Source organism: Polyodon spathula, chromosome 4 (assembly GCF_017654505.1).
Source record: "Polyodon spathula isolate WHYD16114869_AA chromosome 4, ASM1765450v1, whole genome shotgun sequence".
NCBI lineage: Eukaryota > Metazoa > Chordata > Actinopteri > Acipenseriformes > Polyodontidae > Polyodon > Polyodon spathula.
Genome location: NC_054537.1, coordinates 60,941,598 through 60,966,043, shown reverse-complemented (window position 1 = coordinate 60,966,043; position 24,446 = coordinate 60,941,598). Strand labels below are relative to the sequence as shown.

General features: G+C 38.6%; 1 long non-coding RNA gene across 1 annotated transcript in view; it reads right to left on the bottom strand.

The window, feature by feature from the left end:
• Window positions 1-22,905, bottom strand: part of LOC121314703 — a 136,768-nt gene extending 113,863 nt beyond the window's left edge. The window contains exons 1-2 of the long non-coding RNA XR_005950130.1: window positions 21,982-22,905; window positions 19,905-20,120 (exon numbers count right to left, since the gene is read on the bottom strand). This is a non-coding gene — a long non-coding RNA (uncharacterized LOC121314703). The remainder of the gene's footprint in view (window positions 1-19,904; window positions 20,121-21,981) is intronic.
• Between the last annotated feature and the right edge of the window lie 1,541 nt (window positions 22,906-24,446).

Below are 24,446 nucleotides of genomic sequence, written 5' to 3'. Positions count from 1 at the left end.
GCGTTTCAGTGTTGCAGTCTCTAAAGCGCTATGATGAATTCACAACCTCTCAATTGGCTGACTGAGTTTTTCTTAAGTGGGAGCAGTCTTTGCTTAGAATGATCCCCCAATTGCATTCAGAAACACCTCTAGCATTCATCTGTTCAAATTTTTGATAAAAAAAATATTTGAACGCAGCTTTGTGTTATGTAATTGGTTTGTGCATGGGTACTGTTGGACATGTAATAGCTTTCCTGATATACCCTGGAAAGTTTAAAATTTCAGGATGTCCCATCATTTGAACAAACAATGCGCCCAGGAAAGCTGCTAACATGAACTTGCATCGAATTATTAGTCTAATTATTATGTTTTATTTTTAGAAATCGTACATACAAATGCCCAGGCTGTCCTAATTCATATCACATCTTTGTTTTTTTATCTAACAATATGAAGTGTTTAACCTTTCAGTTTTCACCTTCTTTTGTAGAATGGAACTTTTGCTGTATTTTCTGGTTACACTACAATGAGAGCATTTGTATTTTACACCAGGAAAGAGTTTTAAAAAAGACGCTACCGTTTATTTTTGGACATGTTGGATCATTTGTATTTTACACCAGGAAAGAGTTTTAAAAAAGACGCTACCGTTTATTTTTGGACTTGTTGGATCATAAGTTTTGTTTTCAGTAGTCGCTGGACAGTCAGATGCTCCAAAGGTCGGCTAGTGCTCCGGGGTCATGCCGATATAATTTTTTCATGAGGGGTACCTAGCGTGTCCACATTGTCATTGTGTGTCAGAAGCTTGTATAGAATGCTTATTGAAAATGTCCCAAGATAGAATATCAGACTTTTTTGTAAATTCTCAGCGGCACCACATGCTAAAATCACTTTGTTACAAATGCAGCTAACTATAGGGGTGCTGCTTTGTTATTAAAAGAAAGTTAGCATGCATTCCTCATGTGACGAGCCTTTTAGATTAAATTGTGTCAAGGCAGAGAGAGAGAGAGAGAGAGAGAGAGAGAGAGAGAGAGAGAGAGAGAGAGAGAGAAATTAATTTAAATAATTTGAATATGCATGTTTATTTATTTTTGTATTATAAAGTTACAGATGCACATCCCCGGGAGAGGATATAGCACCTGTAAATATATGTTCGGGATGCTCTGTCATCCACATATAAAATGTTGTATCTAAATAAATAGCCATTACTTGAACAAAATGTGAATTTGAAAGGAATGAGTGAAAGCAGCTGCTTTGATAGCACTTTTAATATTAAATTATTGCACAGATAACAACCTAAACCTTTTATACGTAGACAAATATTGCCTCCTGCTCTATTTGTACCCTATAATTTCAATGTGATAAATACTGTAACTATTGTAATTGTTAACGTGGAGAGCGATATCATGAATGGAAATGATCATGTTTATATGCACACACGCATTTTTATTGGAAATGTCAGTAAATTTGCTAGTATAGATGTTTTATGACAATTTACATTTACTACAAACAACCTGTTCAGATTACACTACTGCATTGTCCTGCAATATTACAGATTTCCTTAATGTACATGATATCGATCACATTTTTTTTTTTTTTTATGTTCTGTTAATTTAAACAAGCTGAAGCCCCTTTAGCAAGAATTTGCACTTTCTTACTTTTACAGCTGGTCTTGTTTGCATTTATGTTTTGAATCATCTTTTCCCACTGTTTTCAGTTGTGTTTAAGTAGCATTGCTAATACTGAAAATGAACAATTTTGTTAATGATTACACCTATTAAATTCTCATTACTTATTTAAAGCTCCCATCAACTGCAAACAATTTTGCATGAAATGCGATCTGCTGGCAGGTGTAACGGAGGATTCACTTTAGCAAATAGAAAGATATTTATCAGATTAACAAGTGGAAAAATTCTGCAGATTTTGCCGTTTAATTGAAAATGAAATCCCTTTCAAAAATTGGGCCCACTGTATTGATTTATAGGATTTGTGCTGGTTCCAGCTGGAAGGTCCTACAAGATGATCCACACACATATGTATATCCTTTTCAAACCTCACGGACCTTATGTATTGGAGTAGTAGACCCTTTGTCTAAAGATTATATTGATGATGTATCTTAGGTTCCGGTTGCCAAAACAAATTATGAAATCATTTCGAGATAAAAGTGATGTTGAAGAATGCAACTCATCTGAATTCAGATAATACAATTCAAATGTAAAGTATATTATCATTAATAAATCAGACCCCTGAATTATGTATGTTTTGTATGCCTTGGGATTAATATGCAAAAATGATTAAATGTACAGGTTAGCATATGACTGCAGGTGTCTGAAAACATGCATGCATGGTAAGGGGATAAAAACCTTAGAATTCCTAAATGTTCAGAAGGTAGCTAATGTAGTGAATATGCATTAGATAGTTACCTTCACAATTAATTGGTCCAGTGCTTCTGACAGTAAAAGCTTCTGCTCCAAACTCCAAACTGAGTTGCAGAAATCCAATTGTTTCAGAACCCCAAACACTTTTGCATTTGATTACACACAAATTACAAAATCTAACATGATAATAATCTATATTACTTGCTCAGTCAGAAATACATATTTCAAATATTTATATCTTTTTCACTCTTATTGCTATTACCAAGAACGACATCTTATTATTGATAATCGCATTCACATTGGGAAAATGCAAGTAGAATTAATTGACAGTCATACCAACACCACAAAAGGCTGTGTGAACTGCATGCAGTTTGTCACAACATGAAGCAGGCTGCAGAACAAGATGCTAAGTGAGGGCGGCCGTGGTTGCAGTCAAGGAAGACGAGATGAAGTACGATCAAAAGGAGCTACCCTGTCGAATGAAATCAGAGCAACAGTTGCTGACTATGTCATCAACAGAAGCTTGTCAATGAGAACAGCTGGGTTGATTATCCAACCTAATATGTAAAGGTTAAAAGTAGCCTCTGTCATCCGGACATTCCATACAGAGAACTGGTAAGTGTACAGAACATGCATAGCCTTCCCAGTTTTACAGTACATTTACTGACAGCAGTAAAGAGTAACCACAGCATGCATATTGTGCTTTGTTTCCAGAATTGAGAAAAAGGCATGCAGTGGTGGCCACAGTCGATTATTCCTTGATCAACTGGAGGTGGCTGTACTTGAGATGGTCCATGCAAAAAATGATATTCGCCTCACCAAAATCCAGCAACACATTGTTGAACACCATGTGTGAACACCATCAGTCTACCTACAATTGTTCGTATTCTACAAAGGCACCAAGTAACTATGAAACAAATTTACTTGGTGCCTTTTGAAAGAAATAATCCCAGGGTGAAGCAGTGTATGTTAAGGTAAGAACACTATATTCATGCCTCAGTCAATCATCAATCAGCACAAATACATTTTTGTTGATGGGGCTGGCTTCAACATGGCCAAAACAAGACTTGGCAGATATATGCGACAACTTAAGTCCAAGGGCAGTGTGGTAGTAACATCACCATGTGTGCTGCCATTTCAGACGATGGCGTGGTGGCCCGTAGGCCGTTACTTGGGTTGTACAATTCCACACATCTACTGAATTTTCTAGATAAGCTGCACAATAACTTTGTTCAAGCTGATCAGGAGGTCAAATATGTCATTGCGTTATCTTCTATCACACAGCCGTGGTGCGGGAATGGTTCGCAGCACAGCAGCAATTCATTGTAATGTACCTGCCACCATACTCGCCTTTCCTCAATTCAATTGAGGAGTTCTTCTCTGCTTGGAGCTGGAGGGTTTATAATTGTCAACCTGATCAGCATGCCACCCTTCTGGAGGCCATGGATGCTGCATGCGATGACATTACCCAAGACCAATGTCATGTGTGGATTCGGCGTGCAAGAAGGTTTTTTCCAGGTGCATGGCAAACGAAAAAAATAGTGGTGTCGATGAGTTGTGGCCAAATGCACATGAGACGAGATGTACCCGAGTGACGCGGTATGGTTTATGTTTAAATAATTCATTTGTACTCATTTCTGTATGCAGATTTTGTCCTCCTCTTCAGTGATGAAAATGTATTTTGACAAATGTATCATGAGTTCATTGTTCTTGAGTTCACTGCAATAATGCTGTTATTTTCTTTTGTTTCAATGACTAAACTAATGCTGTGATGGTATTTCATTAATACATTCTGGTTTGGAGCCAACTATGTCGTTTTGCAAAATGGATTAACTAAACAGAAAATCAAAACACGTTTTTTTGCGTGTTTAACAGGCTTCTGCCACTAGAGTTAGTGGTTTTGATTCTTGTGTTAATTTTGAAAATTGCCCCAATAGTTTCATAAACATGATTTAACCAACTGAAAAAAAACCCTGTAACACCTACAGTTAAGGTAATGAAATATTGTAATTAAACATATCATATACCAAACTTTGAAAATCATCACAGAATACAGTTTAGTAGAACTCTGACACATCACAAAACTTTAGAAATCATTAAACTTCAAAGTTTCAGTAAAATGTTTATCTACTTTGATACTTGCTATTAAGGCATTGTAATAAGATGCAATTGAAATGAATTTAAAAAAAAGTTCTTAGCTACTCTAACAGACTGGATCTCCAGCTCTTACAGATGAAATAGAAGAAAAATCAAGAACGAGGCGACTGTTTTAATTTAAAGCACACAATGCCCCATCTAAGGTTTTGGTGGTTTGAACAATTCTGTAACTTTAATTTGCCTCAGGCTACTGGATTAGACAGTACAGTTGATCAAAGAGCGGATAATTGACTCTACTGTATTTTAGTATTCTGTCCCTCACATTGGGTGTCTGCAGATAACAATTTAAAAACATCTGTAAAAGAGATTAAACAGACAAAAGCACTAACCTGATGACATGACAACCTAATTTAGTTCTCATTTAGTATACCTCAACCTCATGGCATTACTCATTTAGTATAAGATTCCTGAACCATTTTAGCCCTGGAAAGAAAATGCTTCAAAAAACTTTAATTTTCCCAACCTCGTTGTACATTATTGAAGAGAACCATTCGCACTGAGTGAATGTCAATTAAAATGTCAAATATTCTGTGATGGCAGCATTCTTCTTAGACATCTTTGAACTGAACAGCTCATTTTTCTAATAATTTTGATACCATGATGTCTGGCTTTGGGAAGCTGAAAGAGCTGACATTTTGGCTGAATGTATTTAATTAAAAACACTCATAGAGGCTTTAACCCATATATTATGATGTAAACCTCAACTTAAAACATACTGGTAACTCCCAGCACATAGACTGTAAAACAATTTAAAAGCAGGAATTTGTTTTTCTGCCACAGACCTATTCTCCAATTAAAAGAGCAGACTACTAAATTGTTCATTGCTGTAAAGTGTTGTTTCTGACAGGCTACTTATCTTGAACTTATCACTTATTCATTACATAGCATTTTCACCAGGTGCCTCCCCACACAGCCAAACATCTCAACCTGTCACATCAGACATTTCAATTAAAAAGTAAGGAGATTAATTTTTTATCGCCCCCTTTAAGATTAATCATTCCTACATTTAGCGTATGTAGTCACCGATTCTGAAAACTATAACGGTTTGGTTTATAAGTCAAATGCATTGGTTTGCGTATACATATAGTTGGTTAGTGTTGAACGTACTGGTTGGTTTGTACGTTTAATAAAATTGGCCTGTGTGCATAATATCTGAATTCAGTATTTTCTAATACTTCTTTCTCACTGAGGAATTTGCCGGTTTACAGACATTGTTGACATTTTTGAGGTTTAGTGTATGTAATTCGGTCAATATCTGGCAGAGAGCACAAGAGACCAATAGGTGGTGTTACAGAACCCTAGTGTTATAATATCATGTGATCAGGGGTTTTGTAGGCTCAGTAATTTAAGTTTAAAGTTGCAGAATGTACCAGTACGTTCTTACGTCCTCGGGACCAGAGCGCAGTGAACATAGTGGCACATTCATACTATTCAAAGGGTTAATGTAACTTTAAAATTGCCTCCTCCAAACACAGAGCTATATATATATTGTTGCATATCACATGTAAATAAACATTGACCATTTTGGCCGTAAACTTCCTTCAAGTGGGCTGGGGAGCTGCAGCACTTGAGCTGTCCCTGTTCCAGCATGGCAATCCGATCACAGAGAACCTCTGTGTCTGGTGAGAACAATGGTGTGCCCTGCAGAGGCAAACAAACAGCTTTACTCAAGACTTTGTTCTTGTACCACTCAGGACACGAGGGGCAGTGGCCACATGCTAAGTTCTAAGAGGTTTACTCTGGTAGCAGTTCCTGTGTGTTACAGGAGTGAAAAGCCAACTCTTTTTTGCAGCCAATAGTGTGTTACCCCTTTAGAATTGTATCAGGCCTGCGTGGAGTTTTGGACCCTTTGTCTCCCAGTTCCAGAGGCACTACTGTCAAACATGGTTCATCAAACTGATTGACCGGGTGAAGAACCATGTCCCTTTAAAACTACTGCGTCACACACTCCACTTGTTTGAGAACGTTGCTATAACAGCGCCCTATGAAATCCATATTAACAAGAAAGCAGATGGAATCACAATACATCCAACGCTGTATGAAAAAAAAAAAGTATTTGACAGTAAACTTGAATACACATATTTGAAGGGAAAATGTGAAACTTATTTTTATATGCATATGCAATTTGTACAGTACAGGCAGTCATAGCTACCGTGCACGGAGGGCATTAACTACGTTACTGGTTGTTGCTAAGAGACGCAGCATAGAGCAGGGTTTTTTTTCTCAATAGACTACAGGCTTAGTTACCTCAATAGCCTTGTCAGATTGTCAAAAAGGCCTTTTACAACGAGAAATCCTCCGCTAAAAAGCTTAGAAATAAAAAACTAACACCAAAGTTGCAATGATGTTCTGCAAATGCTGTCAACATTCAATTGAGTGGACATGAAACAATACCTGCAAAGATAATTTAAAGTTAAACTCCCTCTAAAGAATGGCATCAAGTATGGCATGTAGAGAATCAACTAGGCTCCCAAGCACTCCAAACTACAATCACATTGTGCAGACTGCAACTGGAAATGTGTTGAAGATTTTGGTGCGCTATTTATATCTCACTGGCACATTTTACAGTATACTGCATAATTGCAGAACATTTTGTTGAAATTGTGGGCATCTTTTCTGTCATCATGAGATTTGCCATTGCCATCCAATTCTGAATAAATGTAGTTGTTTGGCTATTTATCATCACTGTATCAAACAATTTAGATTTAAATCAATGGAAATCATGAATTACATTAAAAAACTAAAATCAGAAAAAAAAAATCTGATAATACAAAAAAATTTCACGGATTTCATATGGCCCACTATAATTCAGTGGTGACCAAAATTGATTTTTGTTCCACCTCTGCTCTAATGTGCAATGACCCTCCAGGACTGTAATTGGACACCCTATAAATCTTGCTGTTTTTCTCTCTCTCCCAGTTAACTTGCTTTGGGCTAATTGGTAAAACAAGCTCATTAGCACAGGATCTGGAATCCAAGCAGGTGGAAATTATGAAACCTGAACTAAATGCTAGAGGGGACAATTATTTAAATTGCTTGATGGAATGCTTATTATTCATTAAGGCCAAACCACCTTTTGTGGGTTTTATTTAAAATTGGATGTCCCATTAACTAAAGACCAGAGTGAATTACTTGGGCCCTAAAAACTGTAAATATCACCATGAAATGTCCTCTTTGCCACCATGCCTTGAGATAACAGATTTCCTTTTGTGTTTACCGTCTTGTATACAGTGTGATTGGTCAGAATGAGAGACTTGGACCAAAGGTCCCATAGAGGTATTTTAAAGACCCGGTACTTTTTACTGTATTTGACTACTGTAAATACAGTAATTGTAAATCTCAAAAAACTACTCTGCTAAATCTTCTGTAGTAATTTTTGTATTACTTTAGTATAAATACATGTAAATTTAGATTCATATGTTGTTTTTAACTGACTGAACAAAAACACACACATTTGCCCGTTTTCCCATTGGAAATAGTGATATTTTGATATCACTATATTTGCTATACTTCTGAGGCATAAGCAATTAGGAAATAACACTTACTACCCAGAAACAAAAAAAAAAAAAAAAAAAAAAAAAAAAAAAATAGTGTTATTTTCTGACCCGCGACTCACAATAAGCAAAGTATCTATCAATAAGCAAAGGGATATGTTTTACCGTCTACATTTTCATAATATTTAATCAATCACTTACCAGTAAAATATTCTATCATTCTCAATTTTGATCAATTGTTTTTTTTTTTTTAATATTATAACAAAAAGAAACAAATACAAATAAAACCATTTAAAACATTGCCAATGCTTTCACATTAAAATAAAAAATAATAATACTACCTATGACATCCATCCGAGTCCCAAGGGACCCCATAAGCACGCAAAGCTGGCCTTTGTCTTAAATATAAAAAGTAAGCATATCTTTGGGGAAGTCTTAAGTTCCTGGAACGTCCAAAGGCCTTTAGTTTTAAAGATACTTTCAACAGTAAACACACCCATATTTGACAAAGCGGGGAATACAAAAGGCTTACCTCCCGTCAGTAAATGATGATTATTCCAAATAGAGACAAACGAGAATTTAAATGGACCTCCCATAAATTAATTGCTTGCAAATTGCACCATGCGACCTTTGAGCCTACATAGGTCCATGTTTTTAGAGCACTAACTTGAAAAGCCTAATAGTATAATCTAAGATTTGGAAGAGACAATCCACCATTCACTTTTGTACATTGGTAGTACTGTTAGACTTATGCGGGGATGCTTTTCATTCCAAATAAATGTAGATATAATAGAGTTTGCTTCCTTAAAAAAAAAAAAAAAAAAAATAGGATATGAGATAAGGGTAACACAGAAAAATACTTAAATCTTGGTAATATATTCATTGTAATTGTAGCTATCCTGCCTTAAGATAAATACAAAGGAGCCCATCTCTGCTGGTCTTGTTTAATTTTGTTAAATATAGTAGTATAATTAACTTTGATTAGGAGCTGCAGAGAAGGATGAATCTGTATTTCCAAGCATGTAAACTTGGAATTGTAGTAGGGAGCACGGCATTCTTTGCAGCTAGATTTAGTCATTAGCCTTGATTTAGCCCAATTATATAACCAGCCATACTGCCAAATTCAGTAAATCGTGTTAGACAGCGAGTTATAGGAGAGACATCTGTACTTTGTCTAACAGCCCGAGGTAGCGGCGAGTCTGTAGTGGTTACAGGAACGAGATCTGTACTTCGTCTAACAGCTCAACACCAACGATAGAGCAAATAGTAACGTGGAGAGAGGGCGCCCTTGATGCGTTCTCCATTTGAATTTGAAAGAGGAAGATTGACAACTACCGGTCAACACAGACGACAATTATTATATAAAACTTGCACCATATGAATGAAACATGGACCAAATCCAAAGCATTCCAAGACCAGCCAGAGGTATTGCCATTCAATTTGATCGAATGGTTTTTACATCCAGGGAAATAACTGCACACGATTCAGCGTGGGAATCTGCATCATAAATGACATGTAGTATTCAACGAATTGTCAGAAGCTAGATGTCCTTTCATGAAGCCTGTTTGATCAAAGTGAATCAGATTACCGATATATTGTTCTAACCTAGTAGCCATGACTTTGCCATAAAGTATTGCATCCGTGCATGTAAAGGAAATTGGACAACAGCTAGAGCATTCATTTGGACCTTTATTTTTTTTCCCAATAATAATAATAAAGCTCTATTGTCCCTGTGGAAAAAGTCTGTTTCAATAGCATAGTTTATAGAGTCCAACATACGAGGGCCAGCTACGTCCCATATTGCTAGCAAGAGCACAGGAGGGAGGCCTTCTGAACCCGGAGTCTTATGCATAGGGTTAATTCCCCGTTCTAATTCTTATAAAGTTATTGGTGCATCAAGAAGTTTACTCAGATAATGATCTAATTTAGGTAAATTCCGTTAATTTAGAAATTATTTACAAGCAGTGTGATCTGTAGTGGGCCCGGATATATCATTTGGAATAGTATTCTTGAAAGGATTTATTAATTTCTTTAGGTTTTGAAACCAATGCATTATTTACAGTTTTAATCACACTTATTGCCGCCAAACATTCATTATGCTTCAGTCTCAAACCCAGCAATCTACATTGTCTTTCCCCATGATAATAATAATTTTGCTTGGTGTGATGAATGAGGAATTCTGCTCAAGATAATGTCAGGGCTTTATATTCAGTTGAGAGCATTTCATTTTTTTTGCTCTATCAAAGAAGCCTGCTTCTGTCCTTTCTGCAAGATTTGAATTTGGGTTTCAAGGTTACTAGTTTGTTTGTAGAAGCGTGCATATGGGATGAAAATGCAGTGCAGTTACCTCTCAGAAAACACTTTGGCCCAAATTTATAAAGGGGAAAAACCGACTGCAAAAAGTCACGTAACGCATGTGTTCAATACAGCCACACACTGCATCAAAATAACGACCCATTTTAAGACTAATTGGGTAAAGCAGGCATTTCTGCAACCAGCCAATTTAAATACCCCTCACCGCAATTAACAGTGGAGAAATACACACCTCTCACAATAAATAGCGGTTTTGGGTTAACCCTGCATGTGTAGGCTACACATTCCAAAAGAAAGCGAATTGGACACAAAGACCTCAGCCTGGTACTAGCCATGGTGATGAGGATGCTTGAAAACGAAAACTGATTTACAAATATGGAATTGGAGATTTTCTTACAAGCAGTACTTGTAACACATGAAGATATGCATGTATATATGATGTCTAAAATGTACATTTATAATACCAAAGTTCACAGTAAACCATGACTATGAATAAACTATATAGATTAAACAGATGATTACTTAACTATCTTATTACTAACATTTGTAATGCACGACTTAATGTAAAATATTTAAATTACAATTTCACATGGTCCTTTTCAAAGAAAGTAACGTGAGGAAATGAACATTCACAACCTATTTTGTGTTTCTGCTGTTTTTGTACCGTCTAAAATGTACATTTGTAATACAAAAAGTTCGATGTAAACTATGACAATGAATAAATTAATACTATAGCTTAAGTAATCACACCGACAAACTTCAACGAAACAATGACGCATATCTCAAAGTAGTGGAAAATTCAGCAAGGGGCAGAATGCTACTTGACAGCGGTACAAGAAGCAGACTGGATGAGGGATCCGAGATTGATAACTGCTCATATGTGGAAGATTACAGTCTTGTACCACATATTGTGGTGAGGTGGTGCAGAATCAATGACAGTTTGAGAATGAGAGAGCTTTGTTCCCTGCAATGCAATAGGTTGACCACTAGAGGTCACGTGCTCCCACAGGTATGCAGGCATCCGGGAATTTACATAGTGCCTGTTTCCTTAATGAATTAAGGATAATGGTCAATTGGTTAGATGCTTATTAAAAGTTAGACACCTCTTTAAAAAGGGATTAGCCTAGCTTTGTGTTGGGGGTATAGGGGAGAACGGATTGAAGTGTGCGTGTATCATGGAAGCTGAATAAAAAGAAAGAAACGAAGAACGAGCGAGTGATTTGGTTGTACCATTATGATCCTGTGTAAATAAGTAAAAAGGCACAGTATATGTAGTTCCTGGGGAATTCTATGAACAGTTTTGACGTAAACTTGTTTAGTTGGATAAACTGCCTCTGTCCTGACATTAGAGAGGGACCACATTGTTTATTTAGTGATCCGACTGAGAGCTAGGCTTATTTTATTTACATTTTTTTTTTTTTTTAACACTGTTGTTTCCCCACCGCAGCAAATTTAAAAATGAAACCACCTGCAGTTTAACCTGTAGTTGACGACTCCAGCCTGATCATTTACACTGCCCCCGGCCACTCTGGCACAGTATGCATTGTCCACAAACATTTATGTCTTTTGACAAAAGCAACCAGACACAAAAAAAGGAAAATTGTAGGAACTGGCAACCTTGCTGCCAAGTTAGGTGTATACAGAATGTGTCCAAATACAGTACAGTTGATGCATGTATGTTTTGTAGTATTTGGGGTGGAATTAAAGCTACAAAACATCCTGGTTTAGCTGGGACAGTCCGAGTTTCAGAAAGCCTGTCCTGGTGTCCCAAAGCATTTTCAAAAACAATGTCCCGATTTCAAATTTTTGTCCCGGGGCGCTGACTGGGACGATGGAATTATTTTCCCTGTGGAAGAATATTGATTTTTGCTGCTCTGGACTGCCTTGTTCGTACCACTTGCTTCCAGAGTGAGTATATTTCAGTGGTTTAACAGCTATTGGCACAGGAGCAGACACGTGTGGGCTGCATGTATACAGAGAAATGGAAATCTCACTGTGTAAACGCAAGTGCGTGTTTTGTGATGCCCAAAACAGCTAGTCACAGACAAAGCTTCAACATACACAGATAAAGAGCAGACAACAATAACCTCTTGAGAATATACTATTCACATTGCCCAGAATCTAGAAGAAATCACCTTTTCTGGAAATTACAGTAGTCCCTCGCTAATAGTGAAACAAAAACAGCTGTTATACTGATACCAAAGACAGGATGAAAATAAAGACAAACCGATAATGTAGCCTACTAAATCATTAAGTACATGACTAAAAGGGCACACAAACTCATACTCTGCAGAGTTTAAACAAACTGCGGTCGATCGAAAAAGGGAAGGAAGCAATCAGAAATACCGTACTGAGACTCCAGTTCGAAATGCTAGATATGAACTACAATAATTAAATTCAGAATTGTGGTTTAACTGATTTTGCAAAGAAGTTCTGACCTATACCAGCAGAAAACACAAGTAGCAGGTAGGCTAGGTGCTTTATTTTCAGGCACAATATTAAAAGAGTTTCTATAAAGTGTGTCCACTGTACGTAATGTACTGTATAGTATCATAACGTGCCAATGCGGCACCTATGCTCTGTATTAACTGTGTAGTAGTTAAGCAGGTTATGGTAAAAATAAACAAAGTAAATGCTCTAAATCATTTAGTTTCAATTGAATATAATATTTTATTTTTGCATTGTACAGTAATGTGTACAACGCAACAGCATGATTTATGTTGTGTTGCCGGAAGCCTATAGACTAGGTAGGTATTCATTTGATTTTACTACTCTACAGGTAAACTGTACAGATTTGTATTTTTACATAATATAATTGTGTACAGAGAACACAATGTTATTTCGGCGCAATGATTTATACATTTAAAATAAATTCAGCACAATAAATGCATGTGTGTGCGATTTATTTATTTTTAAACCAGACAGCTCGTTATTTTTGATAACCTGTCTGATGCCAAAGATGTCTGGTTCAGCAAGGAACTACTACATAGTTTTAGTGGAAAATTACATTTAGAAGTAAATATTCCAGTTTTACACATTCCAGGTGTGCAAATCATTTTGAATATTGGTGCTAAACTCTTGAAAGTCAGGTCTACAGACACCTTGGACACCTTTAAAACACTCACACACAAACCAGATTCTCTCTTTACAGCAACAGCCCATATGCAGACTAGCAATGGGGAAGAGTGCTTTTCTTAATAAGTTGTACCTAAAAAAAAGTATCAGAAATGAAACATTCAATTGCACAACTGAGGAGATCAGTGAAAATGGTAACAAAGGGGAATAAAGCAGGGATTTGGGATTTTGACTGCAGTTGTGCTAAACTGCAACTGGTTTTGGTACATACTTTAACTGTACTGTAACTGCCAACTGTCATTATATAAACTCCTGTTAAGCTGTGGTTATACTGTCATAACCCATACGCTTATTCAAGCACCCGACTAATAACTGTGCTGACACGTAATCAAATAGGCGAGAAAGCTTTCATAACTCTGAGGCTGTTCTACAATTTAAGTGGATACAGTTATTGATTTTAAGGAAACAAGTCAACTTCCCAGCAACAGAGAGTGGGAGAAGTACAGGAGTGGAAAAGTACAGAGCAGTTTAGAAGCAGTAAGGAGAAATTGCATCTTGAATTGCTTTAAAATCAGAAAACACAGGACATTGGGGAAACACAGCAGCAGCTCAAAGTCAAACAGCCGCGTGTGTTTTTCTGATAACAAACAAGCTGAAACTCAGAACAGCTGATTCAAATTCAGCGCCGTTCTGAGACACGGGCGAGGGGAGGAGCCAACAGCACAGCAGAACAACGCGGCAGTCTTCCCAGCGACAGCGAGTGGGAGAAGTACAGGTGTGGAAAAGTACAGAGCAGTTTAGAAGCAGTTTGAAAGCAGGTTGACGGCTGCAGAAGAAACTAAACTTCAAAAGAAAACCCTCAACATGGTCTTCAAGCCAGTAGTCTGTGACACCTGCTTGATGTGGGAAATCCGAGAAAACCCAGCGGAGCTAAACCAAGTGTGCGTAAAGTGTAGCGCGATCCAGGATTTGCATAAACTAGTAAGTATACTAGAAATGGAGCTGGAAGAAGTGAGGCAGCAACAGGATCTTGAGGAACTGGCATACCCCCAATTCATGGAAGTCTGCATCACCCCCAACAGACTGAAAGCCACCAAGGAGATAGAAGGTCAGAACAGCTGGGTTCAGGTAGGCAGAAGCAGGGAAAAAAAGAAACTTCGTCAAACACAACCACCACATTTGAGCCACTTCAGAATTTTGATGAGCAGAACCAACAACAAGAGAATGAAAGGAACAACATCCAGGACCCCATTGACAGTAGTAACCAGACAGCAAAAAGAAGGGAGGTCATGATTGTAGGGGACTCCATATTGAGAAACACAGCAAGTTCAAGTCGTAGTTTGGACCCCCTTACTACAACAGTGCGCTGCCTTCCGGGAGCCTCGGTCAAGCACATCACTGAAAACGTGGACAGGCTCCTTGAACAAACAGGAGACGACCCAGTAGTAGTCGTCCACATCGGTACAAACAACATTAGAAGAGACAGACCAAAATCCCTGCAAAACAAATTCAGAGAGCTAGGAAGGAAATTAAAAGAGAAAACCAACACTGTGGTATTTTCTGGTATACTACCGGCACCTTGCAAAGGACCATATGGACAGCTGGGAATAATTAATCAAAACGCATAGCTGAAGACGTGGTGCACATGGGAAGGCTTCACCCGTCTTGATCATTGGACCACATTCTACAAAACGAGGGACTATCTGTATAGACGGGACGGACTGCACTTAAATAACAAGGGAACCAGTCTACTTGGAGAAAAGATCCTCGAGCAGGTTCAGAAGCATTTAAACTAAAAGGAAGGGGGGAGAAATTAACAAAAAAAACAGAAGGCAGACCGCATCAAAACAAGAACAACAACTCTGGTAAGACAACCATTAAATGTATTTATCCAAATGCTAGAAGTATCAGAAACAAAATTCTAGAACTTGAAGCTACTGCACTAACAGGTAACTATGATGTGATAGGTGTTACAGAAACGTGGTTGTCTGAGAGTGATGGGGACAAATATAATATTTGTGGGTATACACTGTATAGGAGAGACAGGCAGGACAGAAGAGGAGGAGGGGTAGTGCTATACATAAGAAACAGTCTTGAAGCCCAGGTGTTAAACCTGGACAAAGAAAATAAAACCGAATATGGGTCAGAATAACGGGCAAAAATTCAAAGGGCATAATAGGAGCATGCTATAGACCGCCAGATTCAGACGGTGAGCAAAATAATCTGTTATACAATGACATTAGAAATGCGTGTAGCAATGGAGAAGCCATACTAATGGGGGGATTTCAATTTCCCCCAAATAAAATGGGAAAACCCGGTGGGTAGCGCCAAGGATGAAATAGAAATGGTGGAAATGACAAATGACTGCTTCCTAACACAATTTGTCAAGGCACCGACTAGAGGGGAGGCATGCTTTGATTTAGTCTTTTCAAATAACGAAGACAGAATAACTAAAACAGAGGTCAGAGAAGCACTGGCAAACTCAGACCACAACATGGTGTTAAATGGACTTGGAGCTCTTAAAATAAACAAATCCCCTGGGCCGGATGAGATCCTCCCAGCAGTACTCAAAGAAATGAAATAATTTACAAACCGCTAACCAAGAACATGCAGCATTCTCTTGACACAGGGGTGGTACCGACAGACTGGAAAATTGCAAACGTAATACCGATCCACAAAAAGGGAAACAAAACTGAACCAGGTAACTACAGACCAGTAAGCCTGACTTCTATTATATGCAAACTTATGGAAACTATAATAAGATCCAAAATGGAAAATTACCTATATGGCAGCAGGGTTCTGGGAGACAGTCAACATGGTTTTAGGAAAGGGAGATCGTGTCTAACTAACTTGCTTGATTTTTTTGAGGATGGAACATCGATAATGGATAATTGCAAAGCATATGACATGGTTTATTTTGATTTCCAGAAAGCTTTTGACAAAGTCCCTCACAAAAGATTAATTCTCAAACTGAACGCAGTTGGGATTCAAGGAAACACATGTACATGGATTAGGGAGTGGTTAACATGTAGAAAACAGAAAGTACTGATTAGAGGAAAAACCTCAGAATGGAGTGTGGTAACCAGTGGTGTACCACAGGGATCAGAATTAGGTTCTCTGCTATTCCTAATCTACATTAATGATTTAGATTCTGGTATAGTAAGCAAACTTGTTAAATTTGCAGACAACACAAAAGTAGAAGGAGTGGCAAACACTGTTGTAGCAGCAAAGGTCATTCAAAATGATCTAGACAAGATTCAGAACTGGGCAGACACATGGCAAATGACATTTAATAGAGAAAAGTGTAAGGTACTGCACGCAGGAAATAAAAATGTACATTATAAATATCATATGGGAGATACTGAAATTGGAGAAGGAATCTATGAAAAAGACCTAGGAGTTTTTGTTGACTCAGAAATGTGTTCATCTAGACAATGTGGGGAAGGTATAAAAAAAGCTAACAAGATGCTCGGATACATTGTGAAAAGTGTTGAATTTAAATCAAGGGAAGTAATGTTAAAACTGTACAATGCACTAGTAAGACTTCATCTTGAATATTGTATGCAGTTCTGGTCACCTCGCTATAAAAAAAGATATTGCTGCTCTAGAAAGAGTGCAAAGAAGAGCGACCAGAATTATTCCGGGCTTAAAAGGCATGTCATATGCAGACAGGCTAAAATAATTGAATCTGTTCAGTCTTGAACAAAGAAGACTACGTGGCGACCTAATTCAAGCATTCAAAATTCTAAAAGGTATTGACAACGTCGACCCAAGGGACTTTTTGAGCCTGAAAAAAGAAACAAGGACCAGGGGTCACAAATGGAGATTAGACAAAGGGGCATTCAGAACAGAAAATAGGAGGCACTTTTTTACACAGAGAATTGTGAGGGTCTGGAATCAACTCCCCAGTAATGTTGTTGAAGCAGACACCATGGGATCCAAGAAGCTGCTTGATGAGATTCTGGGATCAATAAGCTACTAACAACCAAACAAGCAAGATGGGCCGAATGGTCTCCTCTCGTTTGTAAACTTTATGTTCTTACTGGCTCCACCTGGTGGACAGATAGATATAGATCTATTTACAAGTCTTATTTGTTCATGGGCCGTGAGCTGGGGGTGTAAGGATAGGGCAGAAGCAGAAGGGAGTGGCAAGTAGGACAGTGCTGGCTAGAAAGGACCAGACCTAGGATAGAACAGCGGGTGAGGCCCACTGTAGGAGCAGACCAGTGAAGTTGGACATGGAAACTAGGATAGAAGATGGTCACTGACTGAGGGTGGCGATGCAGACACAACCCAGGGGCGAAGAACCCAGCAACCGAAAACACATACGAGGGTTATGACTCTGAGAGCCGCCCCTCGGAAGGAAGACGGTCCCGGAAGACTAGGACAAGAAAGGAGATGGAGAGGGAGAGGTACCCAGCATCTGAGACTTCTGTAAGGGGGAGCTCATTAGACCCCCAATTGGCAGAGACTTCACACTGCCTGGGACCTGAAATAAGAACAAGGCATAGAGGTTAGTATGGGACTCGAGTACGGGAGTAGCCACGCCCTGAATTGAGACAGAGTATAGAACAGAGCCTTGAGTGAGGCAAGTTAAGCGCAGAAGCTGCGAAAGGACAGAGTGTGGCTGGGGGTCTGCTCTGACTCGCATGGCGAGAACCCCCCTGAAGGTAAAGGGAGGCTGATGCCTAATCCTGAGGTCGGGGAAGTGAGACTCACTTGCCCCCCCACCACCCCCCAAAGGATGGACCCCTGGCTCCTCACGAAATCTCCCACACCGTAACACGAACAAAAGGCAGCACTTGCCACCGCACAAAACAAAAGACCTGAAGGACAAATGGGACAAACAGGAGGATGGTTAGTAATTTAGTAGGATGTGACTATGTGCATACCTGCTGCTCAGTGAAGAGGAAAAAAACCCTTGAGGCCAATTATGGGAAAACTTCTAGTGGCCCCAGCAGACAGGTAGCCCCCCACTCCTGGCATGCTGGCAATTTTAGAAGGAGCAACAACTATCCGGGAAGGGTGAACGAATGTAGGAATCTACTGCAGGAGGACCAGCTCCCCCACATTCGTGATCAAGCTGGTGGGGGAGAGTCGAGAGTAAAATGCAGTCATATAGCAACTGGAGAAGCTGAGGATTCTGGATGGGGGTTGTGGAAGCAAATGGGACCAACTGACTGAACTTGATACTGAAAGTAGAGGCAGAATGAGAGGTGGAACTGGGGGCTCAGGTGGCAGCTGTATCGAACAAACATATGAATCGGCTACTGGGGAAGCGCGGCGTCTTTGCAGCCCATATTCTAGAAATGAGGGCAGAGAGATGAGATGCCGCCTTTCTGCGTTAGTTAATACAGGATCGATCAGTGGTTTGCTACTATCATGTCTGCTTGAAATGGAAACGATAAACTCACATTCAGAGATTTGGGTTTCTCAACACCAGTTATTCTCCGAATAGTGGAAATCCTAAGCTCATAATCAAGACAGATTTCCAGTCTTGTACCATGTCTCAAACCAAGTATTAATGCTGTAACATTTGGGAGGATGAGCGGAGATATGAACAGGATTGCTGAAGTGCCCTGTATTTTGATTAGATGGGGATTACCGGGGATTATATTGGTCTTTCAGTGTTAAGGCCGATTTAGATGGAGCCAGAGATGGGGCTGCTTTTGAGAGAGATGAAGAATGCAGAGATGAGACCGCTGCAGAACCAGAGACAAACAAGGTGTTGCTCCAAGGTGTCTGCAAAACCTATTGATTGGTTGGGAGCAGTTTATTGTCTATTGGGGGTAACAGGACATTGACTGGAATGTTCATAATCATAGGACATGGTTCCATGACTGACTGGCGGCTCGCTTTGATGAAACGATGACTTTAAAGGTCGAATAAGGTGCCTTGATGAAGCTGGTTGGATTGGAGGAGCAGCGCCAGATGAGGAAACATGAATCTGGGAACAGGAATAAGTCACAGGAATGGATGTGTGATGCAGGGAAGCAGGACGTTGCTATGATGGTAGATACTGAGCATCTCAAAAACAGTAGAGTAAGGTTGCTTCATGACCAGGTCCTTGAAGAGGGGAAGAGTTGAAATTGGAGAATGTCAGTTGCTACAAAAGGTTGAGAAGGAGGGGGACTCCTGAGAATACCTTAGTGACAAACTGCAGGAATGTATAGAAAAACTGGAGCGTGCAAGCTTCACAGCAATAGCGAACCAGCTAAAAGACTGTATAGAATTTGTGGTGTTATACTGCCATCTAGTGGTTATGATTGGAATTAACCACTGGCTTAAGTGAAGCCAGGTAGAATATATTTGGTTATTGTGATTAAAATCCTTGTCAGTGTAGAACAATTGTGTATTTTTAGATTTGAATATCTTCGTTACACGTTTTAACCAACCAAAAAAAGTTTGACTAGGGAATTCAGATTTTTGCTATGTTTGCCAGTGTAGTATCAAAGAATGACAAATATCAGTCAAGTCTTTGGTTCTCACAAGCCAGATATGAGTGAAACATTACCTGTTCACTTCCTGACACAGTTAGCCTCTCCTCCACTGAGGTGCTTTGATAGATACGTACAGCAGGAGGTGCTCTCGAACAGGTAGACCCTGGAACAGCACATCATACTGCAGACACACTTCCATCTCCTTTGACAGCGGAGAGCTCTGTGTACATGTGCCTCCCATTCACATACTCACGCCTGAGCTGGGCTGGAACAGGCTTGTCAAGATTGAGCTGAAAAAGAATGAAAAAAACAGGAAAGAGACTGAGCTCCTGTGAGGGAAAGTAATGTATATTGCATTGTTAAATCCTTTATTAACAAATAAGACTTTTATAAAGTAATATTCTGACAAAGCGAGTCTACGCTTATACTTGGAAACAGACTGAACACATTCCAGTCACAAACAAGAGCTTAAAACATTCCAAAGAGGGAGACCCTATGTCACACTCTCATTAAAGAGAGAGACGTGATAAAGAATCTTATCGTAGTAGATGTGGTTTTATGACAACCAGCTGTGACAGGCCCGAGATTAGGTGGGCAATAAACATCTGAACGCTTTCACCCTTGCCAGACAGACAATCAGATGAATCACAAAGAGAACGGCATTTGCCCAGCTTGTGATTGCTATCCCGACAAAGTAAAGCAAGGGACGAACCCACGTGGAAGTAAACATGAATGATGTTACAATTAATTCTTAGAGAACAGAATATTTTTACATCTTGATTAAAAATCACTGCGAGCACAAAAAATGCGAGTTTTACTCTCATAACCCTGACAAACGCAGAATATCACCAGACAAGAAACTTTAGAATTCTGTTCAAGAACATACCCTCACATGTTTAGTATCTAAAGAAAGGCAATTTCTTTGGGGGAACAGAAAACACATTTAGAATAAGCAATACAACACTTAGCAAGAGCTCTATGCTTTCAAAAGTTTCTCCTTCCAGAATAGCTGTTACCTTAAGCAAAGCCCTTTATTTTAAACTAACCAATCATAAAAGCCCACAGCCAGGGGCAGAACGAAAAGGACTAATAAAACATGCCCCGTCTTTTAAACGGACCTATCATTATAGCATAAGGAAAGATTGCTGTTGTGTATTGCTTTGCATGATTGGCTGGAGGAGATATGCATCATCCCACGTTCTGTTATGGAGTTAAATCTGTGACTTTTCCGCAGAGGCACGGTTGAAGTACATCATTTTCTGTTTCCCGTTTACGATTGCCATGGCTACTGCAGCAGCCTTGGATATCCGGAACTCTGCTTGTAAACTTGTTTAAAAAGATTGTCAAAAGCAGAAGACTTTCACAGTGCAACAAAACATCCTGCATCTTGTCTGAAACATCAATAAGGAAAGACAATGCAGCAACAAGGACATTGAACACTTTTCTTCAAAATTAACACAAAGCTGAACTTTTAAAACAGGACTCAAATCTACACTACATGTGTGGATCACAGAACCAATTGTTAATTCTTTCTTCAAAATGAGACTCTTGCACAACCCTCCAACTTATAAAAGCAGGCAACTATACAATGAGTTCAAGGTGCATAAGCTAGGATATTACTGTTTAAATGCTTGATGATATTCAATATCTAAAACATTAGCAATACTTTGTACAGGCTGTACTATATTGCTCATATCTTGATTAGTAATTTTTTTACGTCCGATTAAATAATTTATTCTTTTGTCTGTGTTCAATAAGCACTATCAAACATTTAGTGGAACATTTAGGAGAATTTATAAATTGAGCCATATCATGTGCATATATATATATATATATATATATATATATATATATATATATATTATACACACACACACACACACGAGTGAGCTTGGGGCTCTGTTTTGGGGTGGTAACCTGATAAAAGACCAGACAAGAGGCAGGAGTTGACGTCTAAGGGAGGGTTTATTTACAGTGGCGAACAAAACACTTTCAAATGAGTGCTCAGAAAAATAAAACCTAGCCCACTCACCGGGCCCTAGTCTTAACTGTTTCAGGTCCCTAGTCTTGACCGCTGGGCAAGACTAGCCCCTACCCAACCCAAACACAAAACACCGCCTCCACATTCTGGGGCGTTAAAAGTTCACTCACTTGAAAGTCCTCTGGCCTACAATTCCACTACTCGCCACCAGGAGGCCTTCCAAGAAAATGTACTTTGTTTCATCGTTGCAACTGTATAATCCGTGCCTAGGGCTGTACAAACTTCCGTTCTGCTTTCAGGTTTCACCGACGACCAAGGGTGCCCCCAGCAGGTAAATCCTGGTAAGGAGGATGAAGTAATCCCAGCGTTTATAAAGTAAAAGAAAAGAACAAGGCTTGTTTTCCCGAACAGAGCTAACTCAAAATACCACGTATTCGTTCCAGCCAACAACTAAAAATAAAAGGTCTTGAAATTAACTGTGTTGACTCTATAAAACTGAGAAATACTTGTAGTTTTAATACACATTTATATACTGCAGGGATTTCCCGTCTCCACGTGTCCTGGTGATCCTTTTGAATAATACACAGTCCTTAAACCCAGCACAAATTTCACAAAGCACTACTTTGTACACTTTTATAACGTCTCTGGTACCAGCGTTGTTTTACAAGCTGTTTATCTCTGCACTATACACGCCAAGTTCAAATGAACACACTCCACACTCGTTATCGCAGGAATAAAACTGTCTTTGGTTGCTGTTTTCACTCACAGCCCCAGCTTGAAAACACACGACACAGATCTCTTAAAAATCCAAACCCCACTCCCGTTTAGGATATTAAAAGTTTGTTTCAACTGCCTTGCTGCACCGTAGTTGTTTTCCTCTGTCCATAGTTCGTTTCACTGGTATCCACCACTGTATTCCGTTTATTCCTGGTCTGATGTCCTTTTGTAAACGAACCCCACTCTCCTGGTCACGTTGTTTACTTTGTTTTAAACACTTGTTTCCACACACAACACCAACCGCTCTCCTGTACCAACTGCCCAGTTGCTGTTCTTAGCCCCGTACCTCCCTATTTGCCACTTTATATAACGCTCCCCCCTTTCAGCTGCTATTAATTAATTAACTTCTTAACCATCCCAGAAGCGGAGCCCTACGGCAGCTACTCAGTGGGGCAATTTAAAGACGTAAAAGAAAATAACTTGTGTGATAAATTGCCCTGTAGCAATGCAATCACAGAACCTCACCTTCTCTATTGCATTACTACTTACTCTTGCATATTTATTACAACGTATATTTATAATTATATATATATATATATATATTATATAACAGTATATTAATATATACATAAATATATATACACCACCAGTTATTTAAGAACCTTCATCCTACTTGGACAATATATATGGGAAATATATATATATAATATATATACACATACATACATACATACATACACACACACAGTTATTTAAGAACCATCCTACTTGGAAAATACTTTGTTTGGAAAAAGCATCAGTGTGGACCAATTAACCTGCTTGCAAATGTGTTTTTTTTTTTTTGTTGGGGTTTATTGGTGACGGGAGAATTTATTATTATTTAAAATAATGTATTGTTCGGGAACAGGTGAATGTGTGTTATTGTGTGTGTATTTAAAAAATGTATTGTGCCCCATCCCACAAAACTTGTGTAGAATGTGAAAATCAAAAAAATTGAGTGTTAACTCAGAGATGGTAACAAGTAATAAGCCTTCAGCTTGTGTTCTAGCTGTGGGTGTTCAGAGGAGATAATGAGAGCAAGCGGAGATCTAAAACAAGTCAAAAGAAAACAATTGGTACTTGTTTGTATTTAAAATTTGTTTCGTTTACACCTGTCACTCACCTAAGTGCCTGTGTTGTTTCTGTCAGCTGTCTGGGAACTTTACCCTTCACTACCCTATCACACACTCCTATTAATTTCATTGAAATCTCTTTAGAGTTTAACAAAATTTGAATCCTTACACAGTAAATTTCAGCCCTATAGTTGTTTATAGACCAGCTGTTTGTGTTGCTAAAAATTGTTAGTAAATGTCAGAATTAAATATATTTAAATAGAATAATATTACATAAATATTAACTCAATTAGTCTCAAAGTATATGACAACACATGTGATTAAAATAAAAGCTTGCTTATAATTTTAAAGCGCACTCTCTCTCTGAAAAAACCTATGATGCAATATCGTAATAGCCTACATAGATCAACAGAAGATCTTATGTTAAGAAAAGTTAGTTTATAAATAAAACAAATGCATTTCTACCTTTTGAATGTGATATTTATAAGAGCTAAGTTGTTGTTTTCATGCCAACCAAAATAAAATCCTCAATTTAAAATACCTTGGCCCTGAATATATTGGTTGTAGAAGGACATGTTTGAGGTCAGCGACTTGCTTCTTCTCCGTTATACAGCCAAACACCTTCCTCCAGCAGAATACTTTGAACAGGAAATACCATGGCCGCGTGGTTCCATACTTTCCTATTTATTGTGAACAAGACAATATTAGAGGTTTCTTAAAAAAAAAAAAAAAAAAAAAAAAAAACACACACAATGTAGCAACTATTGGATGAGAAGTTCAAAATGTCCAAATAGGTTTTGAAGATT